The 14896-nt window shown below is 37.7% G+C and overlaps 1 long non-coding RNA gene across 1 annotated transcript in view; it reads right to left on the bottom strand.

The window, feature by feature from the left end:
• Positions 1-11299, bottom strand: part of LOC116662675 — a 180607-nt gene extending 169308 nt beyond the window's left edge. Inside the window, exons 1-3 of the long non-coding RNA XR_004318660.1 lie at positions 11241-11299; positions 5572-5713; positions 2788-2902 (exon numbers count right to left, since the gene is read on the bottom strand). This is a non-coding gene — a long non-coding RNA (uncharacterized LOC116662675). The remainder of the gene's footprint in view (positions 1-2787; positions 2903-5571; positions 5714-11240) is intronic.
• Positions 11300-14896: the final 3597 nt, after the last annotated feature.

Below are 14896 nucleotides of genomic sequence, written 5' to 3'. Positions count from 1 at the left end.
GTTTCTGATAACTTTCAGATCATACCACTGAACTGGATAAGAATTTGCAGAACTTTAATGGAGAAACTGATGGTTTCATAAAACAGGTAACAAAAGATTAATATCAACTAAGATCAAACTTAAGACTTAACTACATGGGACTAAATGAACTCAAGAGGATGATTATAATTTTTATGATTTTATTTGAAATATTGTTAATTCTTTAATGTTTTGTTTTACCAGATTTAAGGAAACCTTTTTCTCTTTTCTCTTAAGCTATTAGCAATTTGGTAAAATATACCTTTGTAAACAAAGATGAAATAATTGTCTCTTTCTTCCTACCTGATCCCTCCAGAATTCAGAATTCAGAATACTCAGAAACTCTTTTCTTATTTTCATGGTAATATAGTTATTTGCACAAGTTCAATAATAATCTGTTCTCCATGTAACAGGACACAATTGAAAACACTGGTTATATCAGCAAGGCTTTGCCTGAAATGTCATACTTGAGAATATACATAAAATCAGATGCAACCAACTTTACAGAACTAAGTTTGACTATATGGAACCAATAAAAGTCCCTTGAAAAAAGTTAGCCTGTTACCTTGCTTACTGGGTTCCCAGAAGCCTTACCAGGTGAGTTAAGAAAGTCACTTTGTAGCTGGCCCAGGAACCTTAGGAAATCTCGGGGACCTGAAGAAGAGAGGAATTCATCCAAACTGATAGGTATTACAGGTGAAGTCTGATGGTGAATTCTTGGCCTGGCTTCTTAGCCTGGAGAAGCTTTTAAAAATCCAATCTAAGATTCCTGTGAAAAGTTCTAGCAAAGCGTATTTTAAGAGAGCTGATATAGTCAATCACTAATCTTGCTGCACATATGTAATTAATGGGGCCAAGTTTAATAAGATTAGACTTGTGTAAACAAATTAGTCCTATGATTATCTTTGATAGAAATGAGGGTAGTTACAGAGAAAAAATTATGTTTCAGTAGAAAATTATTACACAGCCTTGTAGATACAGATTCTGGTCCTGTGCATTGTCTTTGAGGTGCTGTAATACGTATCAGTAAACCAAACTGGATCCTGAATTCTAGTTTCCACAAGTATTTGGCTACAACTCTCCAAACTAACATTTTCAATTTTCTCCCAGTCTTCTAATTTGAAATCACTAAGAACAAAGACTGGCCTTCATCTTCCTTGGATCAAGATTACAAATCAAAACAGTAAGGACAACTAATCACAAACAACCAGGTAGGCTTTAGGCTATAGCCAAAAAAATAATTTCCTTACCTTGCTTCTGCCTTTTCTCTATAAAAGCTTCTCCCAAAGCTCTTATTGGTGGATCTTTCATAACCATTTCTTGTTTGGCACTGCCCAATTTGAATCAATTTTGCTCAAATAAACTCAAAAATTTTAATATGCTTCAGCTTATTTTTTAACAGCATGAATGCTCCTTTCCTTCACAGTTTCCATGACTCTCAATTGTCTTCAGCAGTTATGTTTCACATTTTTGTGACTCAGTGACATGTGAGCTTGAAAGTCTTTGTAATAAGTGAAGGTTAGGTGGGTCTATTGGTAGGTGGTTCAAGGGAAGGCCAGTTCAGCTGTTAGGTCACTGTTCCTCTTACCCGGATTAACATACTTAACAAAAGCAAGCTCTACTGTATTTCATGCTCTTCCAGACCTTTCATCCAGGATTCCAAAGTTCATTACCAGAAAAATTTGCATTCATGATTATTCTCATCTTACAAAACACATATCTTCCCAGCATCTTTTCTGTACGATTCACAGAATCATGGCATATATACATCTTTTTTTCAATTTGTTTAATTTGAAATATCTTCTCTCAGCATAGAACAGTGGATGATGTGCTCACAAATCTGACACAAAAATACCTAACATTTTTCTTTCAACTTAGCAATGTACAGTAAAATAACAAAGAGAAAGCATTAAGAGCTGAATTATTCTGAAACTGGTTACACAGAACTCCAAACTACTTGTCAGAAGATTTTTAGCAATAGATATTAGGAAGGTAATGGATATATGCACAGGAAACCAAGAACATTTTTGTAGCCTCCTACAGCTGAAGTATACTGGGCCTTAAAAAGCCTCTAGACAACACTCAGATCATTTCTATAATTCAAGTCCCTTTTGCAATAACTTCATAGAACAGCTTAGACAATAAAACATCCAATCTGTGTTGGCAGCAAAGAGATTCCATTATTCACTCATTCATTTTGAGGTTCTTACCTGAGTTGAAAACCAAAGAAATAGCTCTAGTTCATTAAAGTAGAAAAATATTTTATTAAAAGGATGTGAGTTTCCAAATCTCTGGGAAAGGCCCAGAAGCCAGCTTGATGCCCATTCTTCCAGGAACAATCTCCAAAATAAGACACAAGACTCTGCCAGCACCAGGCTACCACAAGACACTACACCACAGTTTCCACTGGTGGTTCCAGGTACCAGAGACAACTCCTAGAGTCTTTCAGACTGCGTCTCTGGAAGGCTGGATGTCACAGCCTGGGATGTGTTTGTGCTTGACTGCAAAGTATGATGGCTGGCAAGGAAGGTCCTGGGCTCAGAAGGTGAAGAATTCCCCAAATACAAGAAAGAAAAAAGGTGCTGAAAAGTCAAAATAAATGAACAACGCCCCCCAAAAACAATAGGGCATTAGATACTAGGTGAGAAAATGATGAGAAAAAATTAAAATAACATGCTAAGAAACAAATTCTTTGGGGATTTTTAGTTTGTTGGGAGATAGGACAAAAATTAAGCAAACGATCACATTAATAAATGTTTAACTACAAACCGCATAAGTGATCCAAAGGAGAGAGATCTGGTTCTCTGAGAGCTGGTATCAACAGGACTTGACTTGAAACGTGGACCCAGAAGACTTCTTTGGGAAATGATTTCTGACTTGAGGTCTGAGGAAGGAATAAGAGTTAAACCAATGAAGGGAGTTGAAGAACATTACAGAACATTCCAGTCAGAAAAAGCACATACACAGAGGGCTGGGATGAGAGGGAGCATAGCAAGTTGGAGGAGGTGGGAGGACTGTGTATTTACTTGAGTTGAAGGTTAGGGTTGGGGAGACTGTTGGAAATTAGTTTTGAAAGGCAGATGGGGCTAGACGAGGCAATATTTATGTCTTCGTTCTGAAAGCAAATGTGGAAGGAGTGTGCAAGAGAACTCTAATCAGATCTCCCTGATAATTGTGTGTCAAGTGAGCACTGGGAGGCTGTAGACATCGTGTGGTTCAGGAGAGAGAGGTGACAGTCTCACCTCTCACGGGACACTTGGAGAAAACCCAGCAGACACTTTACAGCAGATGCTTGTTGCTTTTTCTTCAAGAGTGTAAGTTCTGTATAGCTGTTATTTTGCAAAACTGAATTACATACATGCCCAAAAAATTTTCTGATTTTGAGAAGTTTAATGCCATAAATATTTCTTTTTTGGAAATTGCATCTGGGATGACACTATAGAATATTTTCAAGTCATAGCTTAATATATTTGGACAAATTGAAATTCCTTGAAATTCAAAATTTATTATAAAATGCATTATAGTTTCCAAATAGTGGATGACCAGGGAATGATATTATTTATCACTGCTTTTCACACTTCCACCTGAAAATTGCCTTTCCCTGGTTGTCATATCAACTGACTCTTCACCAATTAATTCTTAGTTAATTTCCACATATTTAGCAATCAAAAGCTCTATAAGGACTTCATTAATTTTTCTTCAATTATTTGAAATTCAGTTAGAAATAAAGAGTTCCTTGCATTAAAGCAGCCTGAAGTATTAGATTAAAACATGTGGTTTGAAGCCAGGAGACCTGATGTTCAGTTCTGTTTCCATCACTTCCCAGAAATGTGATATTTTGAAAGTTATTTGGTCTCTCTAGTCTTTGTTTTCTCAGCTGCAAAAGATAGGATCTCCAGTTGAGTTGTAATGAAGATAAAACAACGTATCATCAAAGAGATATGCATACTAGAAAACTGTAGAAGCATAAGCTGTTATAAAAGATGAAAACGATTCACTAAATAAATAGGGGAGGAAATGCAGACACATTGGGGTACCTCCTAGCAAAGACAATATTCAAAACTTTTGCAGCATTTTTAACAGTATGCATAAAAGTAGAGACCAGAACTCTTTTGATTTTGCCTGTTTCTTCTTTCTGGATTTTCCTTGCTGGTCTGTGAGCTTAAAGAAGGTGAAACCCTGAATCAGCCCACGGCAGCCTCCCAGATGGGCCACACCCGAGAAGCGATCACGGCAGAATATTTAAACAGAGACAAGGAGTAAGCAGGACATACCTTTTCAATCACCACAAATGCTTAGGTTCCTCCCATGCACTATGTTTCATTTTATCTTATTAGTTGTTCATCAGATAAACAAGGCAAAATGGATAATACTCCTCAGTTCAAGACACATTATAATCATTGGTCCATATGAGGCTCTCTAATTTTAATATGTATTTGTTCCAAGGTAACCATTCTGTTGTGTTTATTTCTTTTTATTTTAAAGTGCTTTAAAACGTGTTGAGTGATTTTGTTGGCATTTATTTTAAACTATGTAAATCTTTATAAGGAACATCTCACTTGGCTTTTTACTTTTTTGGTCTAAGTACTATCTTCTGAAGATCCAATCTTTTTTCTCTGTGTACATCAGATAGGTTCCTCCTAAGGCTGCTTAATCACCCATCGCCTATATTCTATAAGTCTTGCTTATTTACTCCACCCAAGCTGCCGCCAACTCCCACCACTGTAACCATCACTGCAATAAATATATTCATATATTTCATGCTATAAAAACTCCATGTTTGAAATTTTCTTTGGGATAAATTCTTGGTAGCAGGGTTGCTGCATCATAGTATATACATATACTTACTTTGCCTACATCACTCCAGGCTGTTTCTCAGAACGGCTGTGCCAATCTACTCCCCCCGTGAAGCTTTCTGCATACGTGCTTCCCTGACAACACTCAGCACTTTTCAGCCTTCTAATTTTTGCCAGTTTAATATTGTTAATCTAAGCTGAATTTCTCAGATTGTTATCTTCACCATGCCTTTGGGTACTTGGTTCTGAGAGTTTTCTTTTCTATAAATTGCTTGTTCGTATTCTTCACCTATTTTCCCACTGCAGTAACTGACTTGTCAGTATACAGAAATTCCCTGTTAATTATTAATCCCTTGCCAATTTCAGACATTGAAACCACCCACTCCCATTTAGTCGTCTACTAATTCGGCCCATAGTATTCTTCATGAGTGAAATGCCTTTGTTTTCCTGAGTGCGTCGATGCTTTCACAGATTATGTCTTCTTTCCTAACTTCACAACCATGGGGATCTTCCCCTGTGGTCCTCTCCCTGCCTGAAGTCTCCCCTGAGGGTGCTGGAGACAGAGTGACAGCTGCTCAAGTAGAGAGGGTGGATCAGGTTTGCTTGATGCTCTCTCCCCACAACTACAACAATGACTGGACCAGGGTTAGTGCCATAAACATGTGCCGAAAGAATGAAGGTAGAAAGTCTCCCGAGAGTTATGGAGAGGTCATTTCATCTCCTGGATTCTTTAAGGTGCATACTTCCCCCAACTTACTTGGTTTGCATACAGGAAAAATCTTTCTTGCTCAGGGAGGGAGGGCTGCAATAGGGTGGAGCAGTAGGAGCCGTTTCTCAGTCTCTTTCCATCATTTCCATCTCCATCAGGTTCCCAGTGGGTCTTCCCCAAGAGTCTGTATCTGCAGATTTTACATAGATATACATACAAGTAACTACCTTGCTAGTACAAATCAATCCAAAGTGCATATTCCCACAATATTTCTGATTGTTATCTTTATTGGGGCATCATTTACACGGAAGGAAATACTCCTGTCTTAGTTACACAGGGTGTTGAGGGGGAAAAGCCTTAATTTTTATATGATTGTATTTATCAATCTTTTGCTTTATTGTTTTTCCTTTTGAAACTTTTTGAAGTGTTTCCCCATTCCTAGATCGGCAAGATTATCTCATAACTTCTTTTCTATCAGCTGTATGTTTTTTCCCTTCCAACTTATATCTTTAATCCATTGGAGGTCATACTATATGTAGGCTTAGGTAGGGATCCAATTTAATTTTTCTCCATACAGTAAGATAATTTTCCAAAAAAACTTCAACTCAACAGTTTCTACTGATTTGTGGTAATTCCTTTAAAGTTTATTGAAGTCGCATGGTTATGTGAGTCTCATTCTGAGTGCATTATTTTCTTCCACTTAGCTGTTTCTGTGGTCTTACACCACTAGCACATTGTTTTCATTACTCTGGCCTTGTAGTACTGCCTTAATATCTGACAGGGTAAGTGCTTCATCTTTATGACTTTAAGCAACAGACAGCCATAAACTTTTATTTCTCTCTACAAGTTTTAGTGCACATTTAGCAGTTTCTCTAAAATACCTAACTGGATTTGTGATGGAAATTGCACTGCATTCATCTACTGAATTAAAGAGAACTTGTATCTTAGTAATATGAATTCATCCCATCCAAGAACATGAAATGGCACTCCATTTATTCATATCATCTTTTGTGTCCTTCACTCAGATTTAAAGTGTGTCAGGAAAATGACTTGAAACTTGGAAATAAGGCCAAAAAAGTGGGTGGCATATCCTTTGAATATTATGTGGGGGCAAAGGCCACTAAAGGATTGCTACAAAATGTATTCAGTTTATGTCATTGTTACTATTAATAGGTCTCATACTTAGTGAGGTTACATGTAAACTTCTAGAATTTTGTCCACTAGATGCAAATAATTTTGTGTCTAATGGAAGCAGTAGCACCAAAGATTTATGGTTTGCCTGTGGGACATTAGTTTTATAACTAATTTAGCAATCCTAATATTTCTCTGTTAAATTGCCTATAAATCCCTGGCTTCTTAAGTGTTCTTTGAAGTTAACATAATGCCTTATTGGCTCCCTTGTTAATGAATTAGTTTTAAGTCTTTGACACATGTTGATTTTATATTTGCATGAACGTCATCATTTTAACTTTTTGAAAAGTCGAGTTGGGCAAGTTTCTTCATAAACATTTTACATATTCTAGACTATTTTAACTCTTAGATACTTTTAGTTTTATAGCAATTACAAATGGAATATTATTTTTCTGGAGTTTTCTGATTGCTAGTATACAGAAACATTTTTGATTTTGTAAGTTGATATTGTATTCAGCAACTTTTCTAAACTCTTATATTGGTCCTAATAGATTGTCTCTGGATTCTATTAGTTCTTTTAGGTAGACAATTATAATATCAGCAATTGATGAATAGCTAGATACTATACATTAATAAATTTTGAAAGATAAGTGGGTAAATTCCTAGAAAATTATCAAATGCCAAAATTAGTCCCAGTTTTACAAATACTTCCCTTGAGGTTGATCCTAGTTTTAGCTTCTAACTCTTAAAAAAATTGATATTTATGGTGTACTTTCACATAAGTGACCTCATTTGATACCCACTAAAATTTTATGAGTTAACTGCTATGCCTATTATATATTAAAGAAAATAAACATACAAAGGATAAGCTCATCATACAAAGTTACAACACTAGTGGTGGATCCCTGTCAAAAATCCAGTTCTAGTGCCTGAAATCTTGTATAATTTTCTGTAGCAGAAACTTTGTGTCTCCCTACCCCTATCCTCCAGGTCATTTTACTATCTAGATGTTCACAAAAAAATAAAACCAATTATTGCAAAGAATTCATAATTCATTAGCTAATGGGGTAACTATCCACGGAAGGTTTTATTTCTGCCACCCTTTGATCCAGGAAGGAAGAACAATTTGTTCTTGGGGAAAAGAGAGAAACACAAAATCATGACATCTCAGGGGCCTTGCTTTCTCTTTGGACCCTGGAGGACATAGCAGGATCCTGTAACTGATCTAAGCAGCTTTTAAGATCTGCTTATAGCAAAGTTGCCAGATTCAGCAAATAAATACACAGGATGTCCAGTTAAATTTCAGGTTCAGGAGGGTGGGTATAGCTCAGTGGTAGAGTGCAAGCTTAGCATGCACGAGGTCCTGGGTTCAATCCCCAGTACCTCCATTTAACTAATTAATTAAAATTACAGATAAACAATGGATATTATTTTAGTATAAGCATGTCCTGTGCAACAGTTGGGATATATCCAGTGTCCACTATATATATTATACATTATAATCTTTAAAACAACCCTGAAAGATGATTATTATTAACCTTTTAATGTAAATAAGGAAGCTGAGGTTCAGAGATATCAAGTAAACATTCAAGGTCACCAGGTGGTAACTGGCAAAGCCGATCAAGACCATCTAAAGCCCAAGCTCTTCAAATGCCCCTCCAGTGCCTCAGATTACAAAGAAATAGTGCCTGCTGCTCAGGGTTAACGCCAGTCCTGTTTCCCTCTCCTCCCTTGCTCCGTGCTACAGCAGAGGCTCAGAAAGCTAAGCTCTCCCTTTCTAGTTTCCATCCCAGCCAGAGCAGGGCACGTGATGCAGTCCTGGCCAGAGAAGTGGAAGCAGAAGTTGACCTGGGCTTCTGGGAAATCTTTGTTTCACAATCAAAGGGACAAACATGAGCCACTGATCCTCTTCTTGCCACAGTCACAGATTTGATGATGGGAGATGTGGCCGTCATCTTGTGATGACTATTCAGGGAAGGCCAGGTGACCTAGAGCGTTCCTGCTGGACCCTGATATTATTGAACCCTTGAACCAAGAACAGCAGCACCTACCTCCAGACTTCCTGTTAGGTGAACGTCAAATGAGTTGTTTAGCTACAGTTTGTCAGGGTGTGAATGTCCTTTCCATATTAAACTGCTTGGATGTTAGGGATTCTCAGTAGATTCAAATTTAGCCAACATGTACTGGATGCCTAATACTTCCAGGCTCACTGACAGATGTCATCATGATAACGATTTAACCTCACAATATCCTTGTGTACTGGTGATTATTGTACCCATTTCACAAAACTGTGGTCCAAAAAAGCATGACAGATTGTTCAAAGGCTACACACAGAGCTGGTGGCAACATCACGATTCAAACTTGTGCCATCTGAATCTGATTGCAGGCTTTCCTCTTTTAGGTATCTGGAAACACTCGTATGATACTGAGATGATGATTTGTTTTCGTTTTGAAAGTATGCATTCAACAGGAAGTTTCCAGTTTCCAGAGACAAATAGTTATTTTATAAGGAAGTTTCACTTTTACCAAAACTCATATTCCTTAAATTCAGTGTATCCATTAAACTGGCCTAAGGTTTTTCATTTTTATGCAATCTGTGTTCTCTACCATGGAGAAAAGATTTGTGGTAAAACAAAAACTGAATTCCGAGGAACATTTAAGAAAACAAAAAGGTAACAAAAAATGCTGTTACAAATGTGAAAAAACATGCAGTATGATTATGATAGTTGTATCTCACATCTGCTGAGGATGGAATATGTAATGCTGGAAAATTCTCTTACAATTGCATTGTACCCTGAGTTCATAATACTACACTGACTGGCAATCTCTCAGCATACAGAGTCTTTCAGCAGAGGAAAAGAAAAATAAGTTGTCATCTTTGAAAAAAAAAAAAGGTACTATAGAAAGGGAAAAAGATTCAGCAAAGGGCAGCACAATAACAAGTTGTGAGAAGGCATTACAAAGTCAGAGAGAGCTGAGTAACTACTCATTTGCCCACCATCTTAATAGGATAAATTCCTCCAGGCTCCTAAAAGATAATGAGAACGCCAATTATTTTTTCGGGGCCCAGGAGCAGGATGAGGAATTACTGCTGTTTTCAGACATAATAACACCAGTGGAACAAGTTGGAAATGTCATCCTCAAGCAGTCATCCTTATTCGAGCAGAGAGATGTTAATCACAGGTGAGTCTTGCCAGTGGCTCTCCAATCACAGAAGTCAGGGTTCATTTGCAGTTCAAGTATGATGCTCTCAGATCAAATCTGGTATTAACAAGGCCCCACAATAAGGGGATTTGCAGCAACCATAAATCTTTTGATCTCCAAGTCAGCTGTCAATTTGTCCTTGTTGGCGGAGAGCACATACTTACTCTGCTTTCAGAGCAAAGTAATTCAAATAGATGCTCTAGATAGGGGACAATAGCGTTGATTTATGAACATGCGTAGCCATGCAGGTGTTTTAACATAATAATAATTGCTATTTATTTTCTACATTGAGAATAATTTCCAGGTACAAACATTACACTCTGTTCAAATCTACTAAGCTTTCAGAGGAAGTAACAGGAATTTTGGTGGTCTTAGCACTCCTCTGAAGTTCTTTTGTTCCTATTGCTGTTCACTTGGGCTTTTAACCTGAAGTTTTTTATTTAAAAATTTTAAGACCTACAAAAATGTTGAAAGAAGAGAACGATAAATACCATTCATCTAGATTCATCAAAATATTAACATTTTGTCATTCTTGTATGTTTTACAGACACCATGACAGTTCATCCCTAAATATCACACATCTTCCAAGAATGAGTGTACTCCTATATAACCACAGTGTCACTTTCATATACCTATCTTCAAATTTCCTCAATTGACCAAAATTGTCTTTTAAAATTGTTTTACTTTTTCAGCCTAGGACCAAATCAAGGTTCACATTGCATTTGGTTATGTCTTTTTAATTTCTTTCATCTCTTCCAGAAGAGCAGTCTTTTTGTTTCTGTTTCTGTTTTCATAATATTGAAAAATTCAGGACAGTTGTCCTGTATCATGTCCCACATCCTGTATTTAATTGTTCTTCACCACTAGAATCAGGTCAAATGTTTTGGCACAGCACAGAGACAATGCTGTATACCTCCTACTGTATCACATATCTATTCGAAAGATTAATTTTCCTTGGCAATTAAACCATATAACCCATGGGATAATATTTTGATTTCATGTGAATATCTTGTTAGCCCAACATTTTACTCAAAAGTTTTAGTATTCTTTGATGCTTTGTTTGACATATTCATCTGCAAAATGGTGATTTAAAAAAAAATTCTCTCCTTTTTCTACATTTGTTAGTGAATAATGTTCTTGAAAGAAGAGCTTCCCTCTTTATTTCTTCTCTCTCTCCTCCTTGCCCTCTTCTATCATGATAGATTTATATTCAATGTGATATAGTCTATTACCATCATTACTCTTTTCAATGTACAAATTGTCCCATTTTGACAAGTAGAAGCCCCTTCCTCCAGGCTTCTGTAATTCTTTTGACGTGACCCCACTAGTCTTGGAGCACTTCCTTGCTTTAGGGCATGCATGACAAAATATCCCAGACTTACCTTGTATTGTCCTTGCCCTGGACCTGGACTCACTTCTCCAAGGAACCTGGGTCCCGTATAAGTACAAGACAGTATCTGAGTGTTGGAACCCCTCTGGAGAAACAAAGTAGATCCCCCCCACCCTCACCTCAAATGTGGTTAGAATGTCAAGACTGATCACCCACAGGAAAAGGTTATATGAAAGGTTTACTACCTACATGATGAGGCTTTGGGAAGCCAGGGCATTCTCCTCAAGCTGGTCTGAAAATGGCTTGCAAGAGCTGAGGAAGAATGGCGTGGGGGTTTTATGGTGGTAAGAGGGTGAGGATGGCATGAGGGCCTCTGTGCCCAGGCAGCGGCTTGTGTGGTTTGAACTTCCCACCAACATCAAAGGTGGAAGCACTCAGACTTTCTTATCAGATTTCCCAGAAGTGGGGCAGAAGAGGAGCGGGGAGGGATGAGGCTTAGGATGCCAGCAAACATCAAAAAAAAATTTAAAAAATGGAGTCAGACTCTATTACACTGGGCTACACTTACATTATTTTCTATAAATCTGTGAGACAGAGGTCTGCTACACAGACACGGTGTGAGCCCAAATCTCCTTCACAGGTGCATGTGAAGGACATGCAACAGGACCACGAGGCACATGGAGCTCTCTGCAGGGAAAGCAACCTCCATCAGTACTCAGCATCATCACCAAAATCATTACTCTTTCTGAGTTCCTTGACATTCTCAAATTGTTTCTATATCAGTTATGGACAGGGCTATCAATTTTCTGTTTAGAAAATCAACTTTAGAAAGGCTGTGTGCTTTCCTGATGTCAGAGGGCACCTCAGAGGGTCAAAAGCATTTAAACTCATCTCTCAGTCAGGACATCAAGATGATTCTAAGAGCCTTTATATTTCATATAAAATGTTATTAGAGCAGCTCATCATTAAATTGAATTAATAGAAATAACCATTACATTTAAACACTGAAAAAATAAAGCTATAGATATTTGTCAAAACCAATAATGATAATAACAATAATATGAACAGCTAACATGAATTAGAATGCTCCAGGAACTCTTCCAAACACATTAAAGTCATCCTCATCACAGTTCATGGGATTTAATATTAATATTATCTCAATTTTGCTGGTGAAAATTAAAGGCGAAAGAGGTTAAATGATGTGACCAACATCCCACAGTGGATAAGGGCAGGAGTGAGGATTCAACTACAAAGGAGAAAGACAACACTGAAAATTCAACATCTCATAACTGTATTTAGTTCTGAAAGTAGAACACAGATCAGCTTCCACTAAAGGCAGAAAGTGGCAAACTGGTTCCAATTTGAAGCCTACTCAGCATGAATTTTATTCCCTTTTATTTCATTTTTACTTAGAATATTACGGGGCTAAGTGTCCAAGAGAGCAAGAAGCCAAATGACTAGGCACAGGGCAGGTGAACCACTTGGACTTTCCGATCCACAGGGTCACATCAACACTCAGTTTGGAATTCAGTCAGGTATGCCCTGTTGAGGTCTTAAGGTGATTTTTTTCCACTGAAAATCCAGATTTATCTGTGCTGTAATCACTTTGAAGAAAGAGAATAAACCCTTACCCAAAATTTGGTTGGAACGTCAAAACTGATGGCACACAGCAAGAAGGCATGAAGGTTCATGACTTACACGATAATAGTGAGATGATAGCGGTGTTGATTTCAAAAGTACCTACAGACTGATGGGTTAAAAAAATTGTTCAACTGCTCTTTGACTTTCAGCTTTGGAGATCTCCATATAGCATGTGTAGTGCCGTACTCTACATGATTTATATTTTTCAGAGCACTTTCACATACATCTCATTGAACCTCCTCAACAACTCGGTGCTAATGACAGAACATTTACCTACACAAATGTGAAGCAAATACCTTATGTGATCAATGTGTGTACTGAAGTACAGAGAGTATGTCAAACACCTTTCCAACCCCTTGGCCCAACACTTTGCTCAAATGGCTGTGGCAACCAGCTGTGCCACGGATATAACCTTCCACAAAGTGACACACCTCAGCTGTGCCGCCCATCCCTTGCTTTCTGCCCCAGGATTCTCTGTCCACTGAGATTCTAGGCTGTGATGGGTCATGTGCAAACTGTAAGAAGAAAGTGAACACCCCTAGAGCAACCCTTGATTAACAGAGGACAGGAACTGATAAATAAACACTCACCTTTCCTGTCCCTGATGGACGATTCGGAGGCACATTCTGTACATCTCCAGGAAGCCCTGGTAGCACTGAGCCCCAGTTGTGTCCAGCTATTTTCTTAAAATGGCATTGTTAGCTTGGCTTCCCTCCTTCTCTGTCCCCCTCTTCCCAAGTTATCAGATTTGGCTACAGTAGTTAATTCACAGTTAATACACACATCAAGAAAAGCCATATTCCCTGGGAACCATTCATCAAGCCCTTGTCCTAAGATCTGCTATAGGGGTGAATCCAAGCAAAATCAAAGAGTTGAAGTAACTTATAAAAGAGTCAGTTAATGTTGGAGTAAAAAACTAGGTCTTCTGTCTCCTTATGGGGTATGATTAAAAGCATGGGTGCTTAAGTCAGATTCACCTAGGTCTGAAACAAATTGAGATTCCTTAAGAATGTGCCTTGATTTTTCTGATGCTCAACCATCTCATTGGAATATTAATACAAATAACAATGGCCAACTGTTATTGAGTGCTTCCACATGTATACTGTGTTCTAAATGCTTTGCATATAGTAACCTTTTAATCCTCACCATAACCTTATGAGATATATACTACTACTGTCACCACTTTGCAAATGAAGAAACTGGGGTACAAAAAGGTCACCATCCCTGAGATCAAAGAACCAGTAAGTGGCACGTCAGGGATTCCAGCTCTAGACAATCAAACTCAAGGGCTCACACATTTCAAAATTATTAAACACACTTAAACACTAATAGTCTCCTCACAGGGTTAAAATAGTACACTGTAATAATAATATTTAAAATAAAGCATTTAGTACAGTGCCAGGTACATAGAAACAAACTGTGAACTCAAAAAGAAGAGAGAAATACTTTTTTAAAAAGTTTAAATCCTGATGAAAAAGTTGACAAATATTTCTTTTTCTGTCCATTTATCTTTGTTTCTCTAATTTCTCCTTTTCTCAGACTCTCTTCCATTAAAATGCCACTGCCCTTCCATCACTCTGACGTGTTGATGTTTTATCATTCCCTTGTTCCTGCTCCCCAATCACCTGCTCCAACTTCTCCCATTGCTTTCTTTCCAAGCTCATTTTTCTCAGTTTTCAAGGCTGCTGACAGATAAGCATGAGTAACATTAGAGGGTTTGTTTTCATAACGTTCCCTTCAGAATATCACCAGAATAAATGCTTTTGTGCTACTTGAGACAAACACCCCAAAATACATGCAGAGTTGCAATCAGTACTTGTCAGACCCTTCACTACGTAAATGGAGGCATCTTAGGGATCAAAAGGGATCAAGAAAAGGGTCTCCCTGCACTGGGGCTATTGCCTACAGTCTGAGGTACAAGCAAAAACAACAAATAATCTAAATAAACACTTTATGTGAGACACTGGCAAGCTCTTCTTTCTTTTTAATTAATAGTATAAAGAAAGGCCAACTCATTTACCTTAACCTTTCCTCACAAATGATGCCACTGAGGATAAGTTGCATATG

Source organism: Camelus ferus, chromosome 3, assembly GCF_009834535.1.
Source record: "Camelus ferus isolate YT-003-E chromosome 3, BCGSAC_Cfer_1.0, whole genome shotgun sequence".
NCBI lineage: Eukaryota > Metazoa > Chordata > Mammalia > Artiodactyla > Camelidae > Camelus > Camelus ferus.
The sequence above is the reverse complement of the archived record's forward strand: the minus strand, read 5'-3'. Positions and strand labels throughout refer to the sequence as shown.